The following is a 17,087-nucleotide window of genomic DNA, read 5'->3' as shown; positions in this document are numbered from 1 at the left end:
AGAAATGCATCTAAATTGCATATAGTAATTGCTCAGTGTATTTTAGCCGGTACATTTTTATTGACAATTTGAATTCTAAATTATTACTAACATATCATTTTTGTGTTAATGATGTGCCCATTGAATAACTGGCCCCAGACTTACAATATTTCTAAGATAAAATACTTGACATTAACATTATCAATGTCACTTGACAAAAATTGTACCTATCGTTGTGACTTGATTCTGCCCTTTTGCCAGTCTGTTATTGTGGGTTCTCTTAGAGAGAGGTGCCAAATATGCCTTTCCCAAAGTTGAACCCAGTAAGAGCAGGGAGTAGGGGTGAGAGAGAAGGGCAAAGGTGAGAGCTTTTTAATTGGCAAAGGGACGGGGCCAGTGATGGATTGAATATGAAATTAAGGAAGACCGAGGAGTTTGGGATGTACAGGACTCCCAGAATGAGCATCAGGCTTCTGGGTTGGGCAACTGGATTGTTGGTACAAATAGATTAGAATGATGAGTTCAGTTTTAGACATCTTGAATGCTTTGTTGATACTGAGTATATAAATGGAAACATAAAAATCTTGGCACCTGCAAGACCGAATTGTTTGAAGCTCTGGAAGAAAAATGTAATTTTAAGAGTAACCAACATATAAGTTACAGGATATTCTGACTAGACCAAAAACTGATACCGCTTTGAGTCTCCAAACCAGACAAAGGCTCTTTATCACAGAATATTTAAGGACAATTATCCCGATTTATGTGCTCAGGAGCTAGAGAAGGGATGCTGGTTCAAGTTTAACTGTCGCCAAATGTGGAGTACAGACATATCTACACTGTGGGATTCTGGCAGAGTGACACAATTCAGGTGATAAAGAGAAACAAACAGAAAATCAGCATAAGGGAAAAAGAATAATAGATGGCAAAGACCGAGGTTTATGCCCAGAAGGTAAGCAGACACAGATACCAATCTTTAAAAGAACACATAGAGTAAACTATAGATCAGTGACAGGGATGTATAAGGCATTTTTAAGATTGTGGACATTTTATTACTTTTTCACATGTAATTTTTTTTCATGGACTGTCAATTTTCTTTCATAATTAGAAGTAAAACTCTTAAATAATTGCAGGCAGACTTACTGCTCCATTAGAAAGGGAACGGAGGCATATCTAAGAAGTTTTTCTTCTCCAAAGACAATTTTTGAGGTGAGAAAAATCTTAGAGGAAAAAAAAAATTTTTTTTAATGATATTTGAAAAGGTAGTTTCTCTCTTTTTGCTCCTTTAGACTCTTGGATGAAATAAGGATCACAAAGTATAAAATGAATATGTATGTTTTTCTTTTCACAATCTGCTTGCACACCCATTTTTCTTTGGTGTGAGATTTTTATTCTTCTAACACAGAACTGATTAGGTGTGAATTCCAGCCTGATAGTTTTGTATTCACCTTTCATAAAGGTCTCTATGTGGCCATAGAAAGTATTTGTTTTGGCCTAAGGGTTTTCTAGATGTTATGAAGGCTTAAGAAAACAGGTTTTCCTGCAAATCTAAGTTTGTTTTTTTTGTTGTTGTTTGGTTGTTTTTTTTTTTTTATTGGTTCCCTCAGCCAAACAGTATCCTAACAAACTTTAAAATACCGCCAGAGTTATTTTGTAAGGTTTCCCTGCCCCCATGGGGACGAAGGGGAAGGAAGGAAGGAAGGAAGGAAGGAAGGAAGGAAGGGAGGGAAGGAGGGAGGGAGAATAAAAAGAAAACTATAGACAATATCAACATTTTTTTCCTACTTCCAAATACATACATATAGATTGCACTTAAAAATATATGTATATGCTTACATACAGTAAGGGGCTCATGTATTACTTTTAAACTGCTGCATAATAAACTACCACGTAAGTACAGCTTAAAATAATATTTATCATCTCACATCGTCTATGGGTCAGGTCTGGACACAGCCTACCTGGTTCCTCCGCCGATGTCAGCTGGACTGCATTCTCATCGGGAGACTGGAAGAATCCTCGCTCAAGCTTATTTAGGTGGTTGAGTCTGAGGGCCTTGGCTTTTTGCTAGACGTTGGCGAAAGGCTGCCCTCATATGCTAGAGGCCAGTCTCAGTTTCTAGAGCCGACCCAGGGTTCCAAGCCCAGCGGGCCTTTCCAACATGGTGGCGTCAGTCACTGAATAAGCCAGCAAGCAGACCCTCTATGGTCTGCGGTCAGCTGGAGCTCAGGCCTTCCTTTAAAGGCTTTTACCTTATTAAGTCAGGCTCATGTAGAATCATCTTTTTCTGATTCACTCAAATCATCTGAGTTGGAACAGTAATTATATCTAAAATATCCTTTCACTTTTGCTTTCATTCTTCACGTGCCTGGTTCCAGAGGAATATATGAAGCCGCCTACCACCCCATAGTTTAAGTCATTTATCCACGTTTAATTTGAACAGTAATTTGTTAAGGTAGTTGTTACCGAACCAGGATCCTCTTGCCGGATGCGCAGCAAGCCAAAATGAGATGCCGACGTTTGCAGCAAAGAGACGGTTTATTCGCAAGGTAGCCAAGCCATGAAACAGGAGAACAAATCTCAAATATACCGCCCTCCACACCGCAAGGTAAGCGGTTCAGGGTATCAGCGGGAAAAAGAACAAACAAGCAGGATACTCTTAGGCGTGGGGAGCGTGGAGAAAAGCGACTGGAAAAACGCGGGATGATCGCCGTTCTGCGCAGGCGTAGTAACTAAACTACAGGCCTCTGCCGGTTCACAAGGTCGAGACCGGACGCCAATGCATGCGCTGTTGAAGGGTCAGTGGGTGCATCCAATTAACCTGCTCAGCTTCAACTAGGCACAGCTGACTCTCATTCCTCGGAAAACACCTCGTTGTTTAGGCTACGTGCCGCTTGGGGGACTGGCGAGTCTTTTGTGGCAACAATTAAAACAACCTTGATTAGTAAAGGCAGGTTATCGGTGAGGTGGATTTAGCTAATGATTACCCACGTTTTCATAGTCACGTTTTAAAACCATATGTTTGGTCGTGTATATATATGTGTGATTTCTTTTTAACCTATCACCTTTCATGGTGATAGGTTAGAAAGAAATCAACCAAACTGGTTCTTATACAGCTCCATCTGAGATTCCCAAAGGAAACTTGAAACCAGTATGAGCCAAATTTTCTTACTTTTAAAACTGATCCCCCATTTGCAATTTTCTACGTTGGTTAATGGTACTAATATACTCCAGAAATTGAGAGTTATCCTATATTAAACGGACCACTGTGCAGTTATATCTTTAACTTCCTTCTAAGTAAGTTGTTCTGAAATATTAGCACGTGTGGGCTTGTTAAACAGAGGTTGCTGAGCTGTGCTCCTGGAGTTTCTGATTGAGTAGGTTTGGAGTGGGGCCTGATGATTTCCATTTGCCTCAAGTTTCCAAGTGATGCCGATGATACTGGCCCTACAAGCAGTACCACAGCTCCCTCTGTATTGCTGTGATCCAAGAGAATCCTTCAGCCCAAGTTGCTTCCCTAATTGTCACATTCACATAAATTCTTGGATTAATTTCTGTTCACTGTAACCTAGAGTCTAACACACTCTTTCAGCCTCACTTACCCGGCCCTAACCACATAGCAAGTCTTTCTCTGGCCTCCTTCAGACACACATATATTCTGTAGCAGCCCGCAGGGTACAGCCAGGCTGATAATAAACAAAAGGGGCTTAGCAAAACAGCCAGCAGTGATGGGAGGCACCCTTATCCAATACCCATTCTAAATGCTCTCTTAGTAATTGAAACAGTGATAGAGCCAGATGTTAAAATAGCACCAAGTGGTGAAATATTATAACAAAATCTATAGTCACACCAGGATGAAAGGAAAGATGGAGTTTTTCAGGAAGAGGGAACAGCCTGGAGAAATGCCTAAAGCAGGCATATGTCAGAGGCCAGTGTAACTAGAACAGAAAAGACGAGTGGTAAGCAAGGGGCTAAGGAGGAAATGCAAAAAGAAAAGAGATGGTAGAGGAACTTGTGGGCCATTGTAAGAACTTTGGCTTTTACTCTGAATGCTAGGGGGACTGATGATGGTGTTTTCAGCAGAAGAGTTACACAATCTGCCTTCTTTTTTAAAAGATCATTCAGAATGTAAAGATGGCTGGGAATGCTTATTAAGGAATGAGCACATTTGCTTCTTTTACAAGTAAAGGGAATGTTTAATAAGATGGTTGTTAGTAAGCCTGCAATCCAGTAGGGGAAGTTATTATGATGATTTTGTTAGCCAGCATCATTAGCTAATTACAACTGAATACTTCCTTTTCTGTTACTGGGATTTAGCTGCCTGGTAGGTTACAGTTGAGTTTATGGGTCAGAGCAACCTCAACCTCTGTTTCTTGTTCTTCAGTTTGTTACCATGCTTAACTTCTACCCAAACTGCATAACACAGATTAAAATATTCCTTTCTGAAGTTTTTCAAAAACTATCCCAATGAGGTTCCAAAACCCCTTCCTTTGCCCACGTTGGGTATTTTACATCCCACTGGTCTTTATTGCATTTAATCTTACTTGTTTGAGAGAACAATGAGTTCCTTGAGGCTAACGATAATGTCTTATTCAAATTTCATAAAACTCCCAGGGCTACAAGGCATGGAAAATCATATTGTGGCATGTGCATAATATTGGAAGTAAATAAATATTTGGAGCAGCTGAGGAATGAATAGCCATTTGTTGTTTCACGCTGACCTATTCAATGATTTGCTATTCAGCTCATTGTTCTCGTCCAGCCTTGTACCTTCTCTAGTGAAATCTTATGTGTCACTGTGAATTGCTAAGTGCAGAGGTATTTCTCGTGAGTTTTCAGGTGTCTCTTCCCAATATTTGCTCTGTACTGTAAATGTATCTTGAGTTACTTATATCAAAGAGACTAAAGATCTTACCAGAACTTCTGTTTTTCTCTGGAAATATTTAGTGTTCCATAAAACACTTTGTAAAATGTAAAACATTATTCAAATGCATTATTTCTGATTTTATTCAAAAGTGATCATTGCTGATTTAAAATGGTGACGTGAATCAACACATTAAAACATGAAAGTTGACCAAAAATAATTACATAATAACAGCTGATTCATCAATTCTGAAAGTTACAGTATTTTGAGACTCAACAGAAAGCAGCACTCATGTAACTTCTCTGGATGATCAAGACTTATCAACAAAATGCAAAATTGTATCAAAATATTCTGATTAATAAAGGAGAAAATGATGGTAAATTAGAAAGACTGCCAGCAAAATATAATTTCATTATTTCTGCCAGAAAAGTGACATGCCTAAGAAACAGCATGCATGTAGTTATCTTACTAATGTATTCCGCTTTGATATGGTATCCTAAAGAACCTAAACAAACTTGCTATAAGCATTGACTGCTTTGTCATGTTATAATCAAAGTCATAATAATAAGAAGAAATTGTCTAAACATTAATCATCAATTATCATAAATAAAAAACTCAGAAAATCTCTCCTTCAGGGAAAATAAATATCTGACATCTATTGCTGATATGACTTGCTTTTGTAGATGTTTATGCCTTTCGCATGAAGCATATGCAATATTTAAACAACAGGTATTCTTTTAAAATGTGGAAATGCATTCATTTCATTTTCTTTCATTCTTTTTTTAATCTTTCTTTACCCCACAAGTGACATTGGCCATTTTTTTTTCCCTACAGGGGAAAATGTGCCTGTCATTTTAAATAAGGTAAAAAAAAAAAAAATTCCCCATTTCATTATTACACACACAGAAAGGAGCTCAGAAAAATGAAAATCTAGTGAAGTAGCCAAGCCTTAATGAACATTTGTAAATATGTCTGTTTTCAGCTTTTGTAACTAAATGAAGAGGCAGATTAAGGATATTAAGCTGGTTTTGCTCTGCAGCAACCGACACAGAAACATATTTTACCAAAATGTAAGGGCTAAAATACATAATTTTACAAAACTCCTTCATAAAACTAAATATTTTATATTTTAATTAATGTATTTTTTGCCTTTGGCACATTTTTCTTTGTTACTCTATTTTTCTTTGTATAGAATTGTTCGTGCATCTGTTCCCTTTTCAAAACACAGGCTACTGGAAGCATCTTTTTCCATTGTCTGATAACCTGTTTCATGTAATGATTTAAACCTTGTACTCACACTACAATTTCCTATTTACCTCTTTAACCTCTCTGTTTTAACTATATTGACTCAAGAAAATATCTAAATTCAGTTTGAATACAAAATACTGAAAACTGGGAAGAAGAATGGGTCCTATGATTAAATTGTTTGGAAAAGAGCAGATTAATGGGTCTTTCAGAGTAAAAACTATATAACATGCTAATAACATATTTGAATGTTGACTATCATTCTAAACTTCAGTTTAACAATGGCAATAAATATATTAATCACATCCTAAAGAAGAGGCCTGAAGTCTTAAAATTTACTGAAAAATATTTTAATACCCATAATATTTTTGAGAAAGACACATTATATAATCTCACTGAACTGCATTAAAGAGAACAATTTCACACTAACAAAAAGTTAAATGAGTAAAAATATGCAACAACTACAATATATATTGATGTAATATGTAAAACTCAATGGCCATCATTTCCTTTACCTACTGCTGCATACTGGATTACTCCAAAACACAGTGGCTTAAAACAACAATCATTTTATTATTTTCACAAATTTGTAGGTCAGGAAATTAGGCAGGGTTTGAGTGGGCAGTTCTGCTCCACTAGTGTTGGCAAAGGGAATATTTTGGTTGTATTCAGTTGTAACGAAGCTGGTGTGGAGTGTTCAAGAAAGTTCCTCTTGTATACTTGCTTTTTTGGAAGGGGAATCTGCAAGGCTGTGCTTAGCTGAGTCTCTCTCCCTCTTCAAGTTACCTCAAGGCTTCTCCAAGCGCTCTCTTCAGGAAGATAGTCAGCCTCCTTACATAAAGTCTCAGAGCTCCAAAAGGAAGGGAGCAGAAGATGCCAATTCTCTTAAAGGCTAGGCCAGTAATTGGCATTGTTTCATTTTCATGGTATTTTAATAATGAGAGTCAAAGGACAGCAGACTTTAAAGGGAAGGGACAGAGATCCCACTTGTCAATGGGAGGAGAACTAATGAGTTTGCAGTCAGTTTTAATCTGCCACAAACATAATAGCTCACACTATATCTTTGCTTTTTTTTTCTCCTTGTCTTCCCTACATATTTCTTTTTAAAGCAGAAAGACATCATCAAACTAAATATTTGTGCACTTGTATAATGTATGGTCTTTAAATACTTCATAATTTTTATTAGTTTTTTCTTGAAGTTCTCAATCATTTTGATGAAAACCACAGTAAACACACATTTTGAAACAGAGTTAATTAGAATCTGGATTTTTCATTACTTTTGCATTTTTGTGTCCAGTCATGGCTACCAGAAAGAAAAGAAACAACTATGTAAAAACAGACAAAATGGAACAGAATCCAGAGCCCAGAAACAAACCCATGCAAATAAAATCAGCTAATATTTAAGAAGCGAGCCAAGAATACTCAATGGGGAAAAGACAGTTCCTTCAATAACTGTTGCTAGAAAAATTGGAAATTCACATGTAAAAGAATGAAACTAGACCTGCATCTTAAAGCACTCACAAAAATTAATTCAAAATGGATTAGAGACTTAAATGTAAGACTGAAAACCATAAATTTCCTAGAAGAAAACATAGGAAAAAGCTCCTTGATGGGTCTTGGCAAATGATTTTTTGGATATAACACCTAAAGCATAAGAAACAAAATAAAAAAATAAACGTTGTACTATATCAAACTAAAAAGATTCTGCAGAGCAAAAGAAATGATCAGCAAAATGAAAACCTAGAGAATGGGAAAAATATTTGCAAACCATATATCTGATAAGGAGTTAATATCCAAATATATAAAGAACTCATACAACTCCATAGCAAAAAACACAAATAATCCAATTTAAAAATGGGCAAAGGATATAAATAGACATTTTTCCAAAGATACATGAATAGCCAATAGGTACATGAAAAAGTGCTCAACACTACCAATAATTAGGGAAATGTACATTAAAACCACAATGAGATATCACCTCATGCATGTTAAAGTGGCCATCATCAAAAAAACAAAAGATAGGAAATGTTGGAGAGGATGTGGAGGAAAGAGAACACTTGTGCACTGTTGGTGGGAATGTGAATTGGTGCAGACACTATGGAAAATAGTATGGATGTTCCTCAGAAAATTAAAAATAGGATAACCATATGATATAGCAATTCCACTTCTGGGAATATAGCCAAAGAAAGTAAAAACACTATGTCAAAGAAATATCTGCACCCTCATGTTCATAGCAGCACATCTATAAGAGCCAAGGCCTGGAAACAACCTAAGTGTCCACTGATGGAAGAATGGATAAAGAAACAGTGGTATATATACTTACATAAAATAGAACATTATCAGCCAAAAAGAAAATGGAATCTCACCATTTGTGACAACATGGCTGGACCTTGAGGTCCTTAGGCTAAGTGAAATAAGCCAGACAGAGAAAGACAAATACTCTATGGTATCACTTATATGTGAAATCTAAAAACAAACAAAAACCTCATAGATAAAGAGATCAGATTTGTGATTACCAGAGGCAGAGGTTGCTGGATGGGGGAATTGGACAAAGGTGGTCAAAAGGTACAAATTTCCAGTTTTAAGACAAATAGGTGCTGGGGATGCAGTGTACAGGATAATGACTATAGTTAATACTGTTGGGGGGAAAAAAAGAAAGCAAAGAAACAACCTAACAAGAAACCCCTGAAGATTAGAAGGGAAAATAAAATTTTAGGAAAGAAATAGTGATAAAAATTCAGAAGTATGAATTTCTATGTTGGCTTATATTTGAATGACACATAAATAGGCAGTTCTAAAGAGGAAGAGAAGGACAAAAATAAAAGACAGAGAAGAAAAGGTGCAATGTAAGTATAAAAATAAAGACAAGATAAAATTTATGTACTAATGTCTAAAGTTTTTTTTTTTTCTCCATGTGATTTGTTGAATAATTTTCTAGTGGACAGAATACCAGAACTTTCCCAAAGACATATTCAGTGTTCTGATGGCTCCTCAAAGGGACAAAGCTTAACTGAAACTGAAAGAATAATTCAAAGAGATACCCTCACTGTGTGCTAGATTGCTTGGTATTACAGACAGTTCACTGGATGCTGAACTCTGTGTTAAGGGCCATGTACATCTGGCCCCAGTGAGGTGGGAGAGGTAACAATACAGAGCAACTGGAGATAGAGGCTGTGAACACATTCTTCCATGAGAGAACACTTCACATAAAAGAAAAAAAAAAAAAAGAAAGAAAGAACTTGCTCTTAATTTGGCAGAAAAAATGTTAACTTAAAGAACCAAATGAGCAGATCTTAAAAGAGTTGACAGCTGTCTGTTTCTGGAGCCAGAATTACTAATTGATAGCAATAATTTTAAGTATCAGAAAGCATCAGAGATTAACTGCTAAATGAGTGGTATCTGCAAACCTTCCTCTGAGTTCAGAAGAAAGAGGAACTAGCAATGACTACTGCATCAGGCATGGGCTTCCTGAAATATGACTATTTTGAAGTAGACATTAAAAGAGCATCACTTAGATCAAGCAATCTGGAAGAACAGCCCAGATAGGCTGGTTAGAATTATAGAATTTTACTCCCTGCACCTTAACTGATTATGTAGATAGTTTTCCATTATCTGTTTGGAAATCAAAACAGTATCAAATAGAAGCTAGTTTGCATAATATTAAATCAATTGGAAATTACTAATTGCTATTCAGTTGCTTCATAAGCATTGGCAAGTGCCTATTCTATGTCAGCCATTGCGATAACACCTGGATTGATTTTTTTAAAAAAAGGAAGACAAATCCCTGCCATCAAGGGACTCAGTGCAATGGGGACCATGAAAAAATCAAACCAAGGATTGCGTTGCAAGTAAAAATGGCTATAATATATAACTGGGGGGTGGAATAAATGTTATTGCAGCAGAGGGGATGTTTGTTTTGTTACAGATTTGGAGAAAGGCTAAGAGCAGAGGCAATATCTGTGGTTTACTGCTGAACTGCAGGATCCTACATAAATCCAGGCACCTAGTAGGGGCTCAGAATTAGCACAATAAATAAATGAATAAATACATGGACAACTGCTAAATAAGAGCTGAGTCTGAAAAAAAATCTTAAAGGTGTTGTACTGGTAGAAGAGAGGCATGAGATGGGGCTACGTGGAGGAAGCTTTCAGTCAAATGAACAAACATCTATAAAGGCATAACAAAGAGAGAAAGTTAATGTATGTAGGGAATAACATTCAAGCACTGCGGCTGGGTTAGAGCACAAGTTTTTTTTTTTTAATTAAAGAGCAGAGAAAATGTAGCTGAGAATGTATTAAATGCAGAGGCAAGATCACAAAGGACCTTGTTAACCATGACTGAGATTTTGGATTTGTTTTCCCAGAACTCAAAGGACAGTCAGTGAAAGAGTTTGAGTGCTAAAGGAACATGATCAGATTTTTAATTTACAAAGATCCCTGTAACAGTAATGAGTATAGTGGATTGGAAGTTTTCAAACCTGGAGGCAGAGAGATCTCTGAACAGTTATAATAGAGTAGATTAATAATGAAAGCTGAATTATAAGAGACAAAGAGCAAGTAGAAGAGGGGGATGAGTTAGAGTTCATCTTTTTACAGGAAATGAAGAAGGATTGAGATGTTTATGCATTTCTGACACTGGAGCCTGGATCAATGGGTTGCTTTTATTCAAGGTACACAGAGGATAGATATCAGGATTGAAATACTGGGGTTGGGGATAGTTTCATTTTGAACATACTGATTTTCAGGTGCCTGTGGACATTCCAAGTGAAGAAACACAGTAACATGAAAAAAAAAAAAATGAATGTGGAATTCTGGATACAGGCGTTGGTGGAGTTACATAAATCTATGACTCATCAGTGTATAGCGCAAGTCTTGAGCTGGGATAAAATCTGAGGGAGTGTATAAAATGATAAGAGTTATAAAAACAGAATGAAGCAGAATGTAGTATAAAAATAACATTTCAGGGTGGTTAGAAGACAAATCCATGAAAAAACTGAGAATCAGGTGAGTGTGGTTATGGAATTCAAGAGTAGAGAGAACATAAAATTAATAGAAAAAAGGAACAACTATGTTGAAAGGCACAGAAGTGTCAAGAAAATTCATGAAAGCTGTTAATTGTATTTGTGTGGAATTCAAATTAGGGTGTGTAGAGGAATTTTAAAACAATGAAAATGCAAAACAAATTAAGATAATTTGTCTGAGGAGCTTGCCAAAAAGAAAAGAAAAAGGAGGAAAAGAATTAAATAAACAGGATTTTGCTTTATTACTGGGGGAAACTAGTTATAATAATGGTTATACATAACCATAATATAACTAATATAACTATACACACACATTCAAAAAGATGATAAGTTATATCTGGTATGTTTTTATATGGTGAATTTAAGTTTATGTTTAATCTTACTATTTAAAAATGTAATTAATATATAGGTTTACTTTATAAACAGAATTGTCTTTCAATCAAAAAGCCACATTTTCAATGTTTTAATAATAGAGTTCATTATATTTATTTTTAAGGTATCAGTTAAATACATACACATACATACAAACATAATACACAGAGCAAGATCCATTGTAATTAAACGTCTGCATGAAGAAAATATATATGGATCTTACAATTAAAAAATGCAAGAAGTGAAATACTGCTGCTGAGATTCACGAAGATAAGCTGTAATAAATTCATCTTTGAAGATGTTCCATGATTAGAAAGTAAATGCAAATGGATTAAAATAGTTTTCAAAAAATTATAATCTTATTAATTATGTATGACATTTTCTATTTGATAAATACTTATTAGATGATTCATCTGCATCTCAAACATATATATTAGGGTATATTTATAAATATATATATACATATATATTTAAAGTACTGTACCAAGTGATTTCCCAAGGTTAGCAAACATGATATTTTTACCATTTTTTTCATACTTTATTAAAGCCTTAGGTCAAGGTACTAGGATTCAAGAATCCTAATTTCATCTGCCACTGACACATTGTTTTGTAAACACAGCAAACTTAGAGTGCTATATTATTTTTCAAGAGGAAAAATTAAAATCAAAAGGAAATTCTTCCTTTAAATTTGTAGAATTTTTGTAGACACTAGAAAAGACAACCCCAAGTTATGAGAACTACAGGGGGAGAAGAGAAAAGAATAAGAACAAAACCTAGGAGTTCCAGAAGGCAATCATTCAACTTTGAAATTTTTAAAAGAAAAAAAAGATGCAATAAACTGGTGGGAATACCTCATATTTAGGATTATGTTTATTTTTAGGTTGCACATTCTAATCACAGAAACTCTCCAAAAGTGAATCCATCACTGTTTATCTTATCTTGTATTGGCAGATGTATTCGACTCCTGGGATTGCTTCTTTCTCACATGAATTAAACTGGTCAATTAAAAAGCCGTCCTTATCTAATCTAATTAATGTGATAGCATAGGCAAACAGTAAACCGCTGCTTTTGACTTTAGTTTTTAAAAATTCCTTTCATAATAAATTACTTGCATTTGGAATAGAAGGATACATTTAAAACAAAACGAAAATCTGATTTCACAGGTTAAATATGGAATGTGTTTTCCTAGTCATTAGCATTCTGATGGAGTAAATTATTTGCTTTTTCCACTTACAACATCATCCTATTCTTAGTAGTCCCTCAGTAAGTCCTTTGCAATGTAAATACAAAGTGAAAATTTCCTTTGAAAGAAAAAGACCCATTCTGAAACATTTGTGTCCAGTCCACTTAGGTGTGGAGATAGAAGTGTCCCATAGACACTCCTCAGTGAGCCAGTGATTGTCATCACATCCTGGCACTTAGAATTTCTTAGAATTCCATTACTTGCTCCTGGTGTGTTAAAGTCAAAAGATTTACCTGTACTGTATTAAAGTTTTTCCAAAAATGGAGTGTCTGTCATGGTTTCCAGACATGTTTATATAACCAAAATACCTATTTATTCCTCCTGCCTTGAGAGATATAAAAATACACAGATATCAACACAGCTGCATGTACCACCACAATCCATGGTTTTGTCTGTGTAAAAGATCACAATCCCTGTGTATTCTTTATTGGTGGATTGACCTGTTTTACTCAGTGAATGGGTTCCAGAACTCACCGGAGCGCTCCCTCCACAGTCCTCACTTAAGAATAAAAAATAGGAAAGTCTTTGGAAAAAACAAAGGTTTGTTGGATATCTGGTCTAGTATCTGGGGGGGGGGGGGGAAGATGAAAGAGGCAGGATCTCCCCTTGTTAAATTTGCTTTATTGTGAAAAGAAAGGCAAATAATAAACATGAAAGAATGGAGAGCATCAACCAGACATCTAGGCTAAAACCAGGAAGGCTTTCCAAAGATGATGGCATCTGAGTTAAGATTTGCAGGGTAATTTGGAACGCACCAAGGGAGGAAGGGAGTAGAATTGGGAGGGTTGATGGAGACATATGCAAAAGCATAGACTTTTGAATGAGAACGGTGTGAGGAATTCCAAACACAAACCAAAGGTCTCTTATCCTAATATCCCTCACCTCAATCTTAGTAAACCTAAAACAGAACCTTTTATTGTTCCACCCAAACTTGCTCTTCCCACGCTCTTCCCTATATTAGAAAATGAACCTAAAGCAAATTATCTCATCTCTCAGAGTCAATGCATCATTAAGTCTATTTGTTTCTGCCTCCAAAATATATCTAATACCCATCCACATTTCTCTATCATCCCTGTCATCCATCTAAGCCAGGCTACATTCATTCTTTAATCCAATAACTGCATTAACCTCTGTCTGACACCCAAGCATCTATTTTTACTCATCTACAAATTATTTTCCACACAGCAGCAAGAGTAATATTTTCAAATTTGGATAGGGTCATTCCTCTGTTTAAAACACACAATGACTGTCTATTACACTAAAGATCACACCTAATCTCTTTACCTTTATATACAACCTCTTTGGCTTCACATCAGACCCCTCATTTATTATTTAGCTATACCTGCATCATATCACTTCCATTAATCCACCAAGCACTTGCCTTCTTAGAACTTTGAGTGTGCAACTCACCCACCTCCAAGTCCTTGCATCTTGATGATGTCATGCTTCTTTTAGGTCTTCAGTTAAAAGTTACCTCTTCAGTTCCACAGCAACTCAATCTAAAATAACCTCACCTCCCCATTCATGCTCTTATCCCTTCACTTTCACTGGCTGTTATATTACTGCTTTTGTTTCCTTCATAGAAGTTATCATTATCTGTATATATAAAACTACAGACATAACTAGGGGCAGCTACATAAAATATTTAGGAGTAAAGCCCTAGCTAGTAAGAGAAGTATACATTCAACTACCATGTCCAGTGTTCATATATTTCACCCATAAGCCCTCTGTAAGGCTTCATGGCCACAGTAAAAATTATTTTTTGAACACTATTTCCTTCAAAACCCTTGTGTAAAGATATTTTTACTGATACAATGGACAGTGGAAATAAGAAAATGTTAAGAAACTCCTTGATGTCCAGAAAAACGCTCAATTTGGAAAATTATCCTGTAGAGAAAACTTTGTTAATATGATGACTTGAAAAGGAAATAGTTTTAAAATATTCTGCCATGAAGAAATTGACCTTTAAGTAATGGACAGCATCCTTACTCTATATAAGAACACATCCGTCACATAAATATGCCTGATACGTCACAGTTGAGTCAATGCAGAAGTGTTACTGAATATTTTATCTTGAAAAGATATTACTATAGGTTAATTTGAAAAGGTTTCTAGAAGAAGTTTCTTTTTTGTTTTGATTTGTTATGGCTTTATTTTGTTTTGTTTTAGAGAAGGGTGTAAATGACTATGAAGGAAGGCAGGAGATGAAAATATAGAAAATGGCAAGGTGTTGGAGGGTAGAGTAAAAGAATAAAGTGACAGAAAATCTTGGAGAGGGCAGTGAGGAGATCATGAACTGTGAGAAGAAAATAAAGGAGCTGTGAGGACCACTATATCCATGCATTTAGAATGAATACTTTGTAGCTCAGCACTCATGTCAGAGGCTGCATTAGATGATCTCTCAAATTTGTGCTTTTAGTTGCAGAGAATTTTACCATAGGGTAGACTTACCCTCAGCCTTAGTAGGATACGTTGATTTACAGCTATTATGATTTGTATTCAAAGCAGGTTTTCAACTGCAACTCTCTTAACAGCAATAAAGCTTGCTAGGTCAAAATGTTTCATCTTAATGAATAATTTATATTACACTCAGTCACATGTTTAGCTGTGGGGAGTATGACTGTAGGTGAACATTTTGGAATATGAATCTAGTTTCAAATTTCTACTTACATCAACTGAAGGAAAAAAAATAGTTTAGTTTCCTTTCAAAGGAATCAAGAAGCCCTTGAAAAAGATAAAATGATTTTTATGACAAGTGCAGAGGATTTCATCTTCCAGTTTTACATCTAAAAGGAACAACAACCCTAACTGAAAAACAAAAATTTTAAACATGTATTAAACCTAAGAATTACATAAAATTTCTGCTGAAAGCCAAAGTCGACTTTAAACTAGTCCTGCCTAATAAAATATACTTTTAGGATAAATTAGATTCTTCTGGTCTCAAACCAGAATACAACAATCTCCTGTAACAAAATTGTTGAACAACCAAGTACCTTGCTACTACCAATATATTCAGCAAGAAAGCAAGCTCTCTATTTATCAGTATCCATTTCCCTATTAGAGCAAAGCACTATATTTTCTCCTTCCGTCCCTTGCTCAGATATTTCAGTCATCTCAAGGTTTCATAGAAATAAAATGCAAATGCAACTGCATCTGTCAGCAATATTAGGTATATCTGCTATATACAGTTTACTTTCACTGTTGGCGTAGGACGTACACAGTAAATATTTACCAACATGAATTTATGTATTGAATATGTACACACACACACACACACACACACACACACACACACACACACTGAATATGGCATTTCCCCTAATGTAGGGGTGATTAGAAAAATAATAAATAGCTAACATTTGTGGAGTGCTTACTAAGTAAGATGCTGTGTTAAATTATTTTATCTCCATAACCTAATATGACCTACACAACAATGTAACCAGGTGGGTATATGACCATATACGAGCTTACAGCACTGTGGTTTACTGGTGTTCATAACTTGCTCCAGGCCATGTTGCTTGTAAATAACAGAGCAGAAATTTCTATTTATATGTCTGATCCAGAGCCCATGGTCTTAACTACTTCTCTCTTTTTTGTCAGTACTAAAAAGAAATAGAAGAGAGAAGCAAAGATGAATGACTTCAAAATACCCTCTATTGCTCTCAGCTGTTGACAGATTGGAAGGACAGAGGCCTGCTCACAGATTCTCATTACAATTGGTTTTATTAGTTTCTATAGATCCCTGGACTTCTTAGGGCTCTTGCTTATTTTTTTATTTTTATTTTTTGTATGTGGATGTCCAAGTTGTCCCAGCACCATTTGTTGAAAAAGACTTTCCTTTGCATCATTGTATTGCTTTTGCTCCTTTGTCAACTATGAGTTGACTATATCTATGTGGGTCTATTTCTGGGCTCTCTATTCTGTTCCATTGTTCTATTTGTCTGTTCTTTCACCAGTACCACACTGTCTTGATTAGAGTAGGTTTACAGTGAGTCATAAAGTAGGGTGGTGTCGGTCCTCCAATTTTGTTCTCCTTCATACTGTGTTGGTTATTCTGAATCGTTTGCCTCTCCATATAAACTTTATTAATAGTCTGTCAATATCTGCCAAATAACTTGCTGGGATTTTGATTGGGACTGCATTGTATCCAAAGATAAAGTTGGGAAGAACTGACATCTTGACAATATTGAGTGTTTCTACCAATGAATATGGAATATCTCTCCTTTATTTAGTTATTCTATGATTTCATTCATCAGAGTTTTGTGGTTATCTTCAAATAAATCTTGAACATATTTTGTTAGATTTATACCTATGTATTTCATTTTGGGTGGAGCTAATATAAATGATATGTAGTTTTAATTTCAAACTCT

This window comes from Balaenoptera acutorostrata, chromosome 18, assembly GCF_949987535.1.
Source record: "Balaenoptera acutorostrata chromosome 18, mBalAcu1.1, whole genome shotgun sequence".
NCBI lineage: Eukaryota > Metazoa > Chordata > Mammalia > Artiodactyla > Balaenopteridae > Balaenoptera > Balaenoptera acutorostrata.
The sequence above is the reverse complement of the archived record's forward strand: the minus strand, read 5'-3'. Positions refer to the sequence as shown.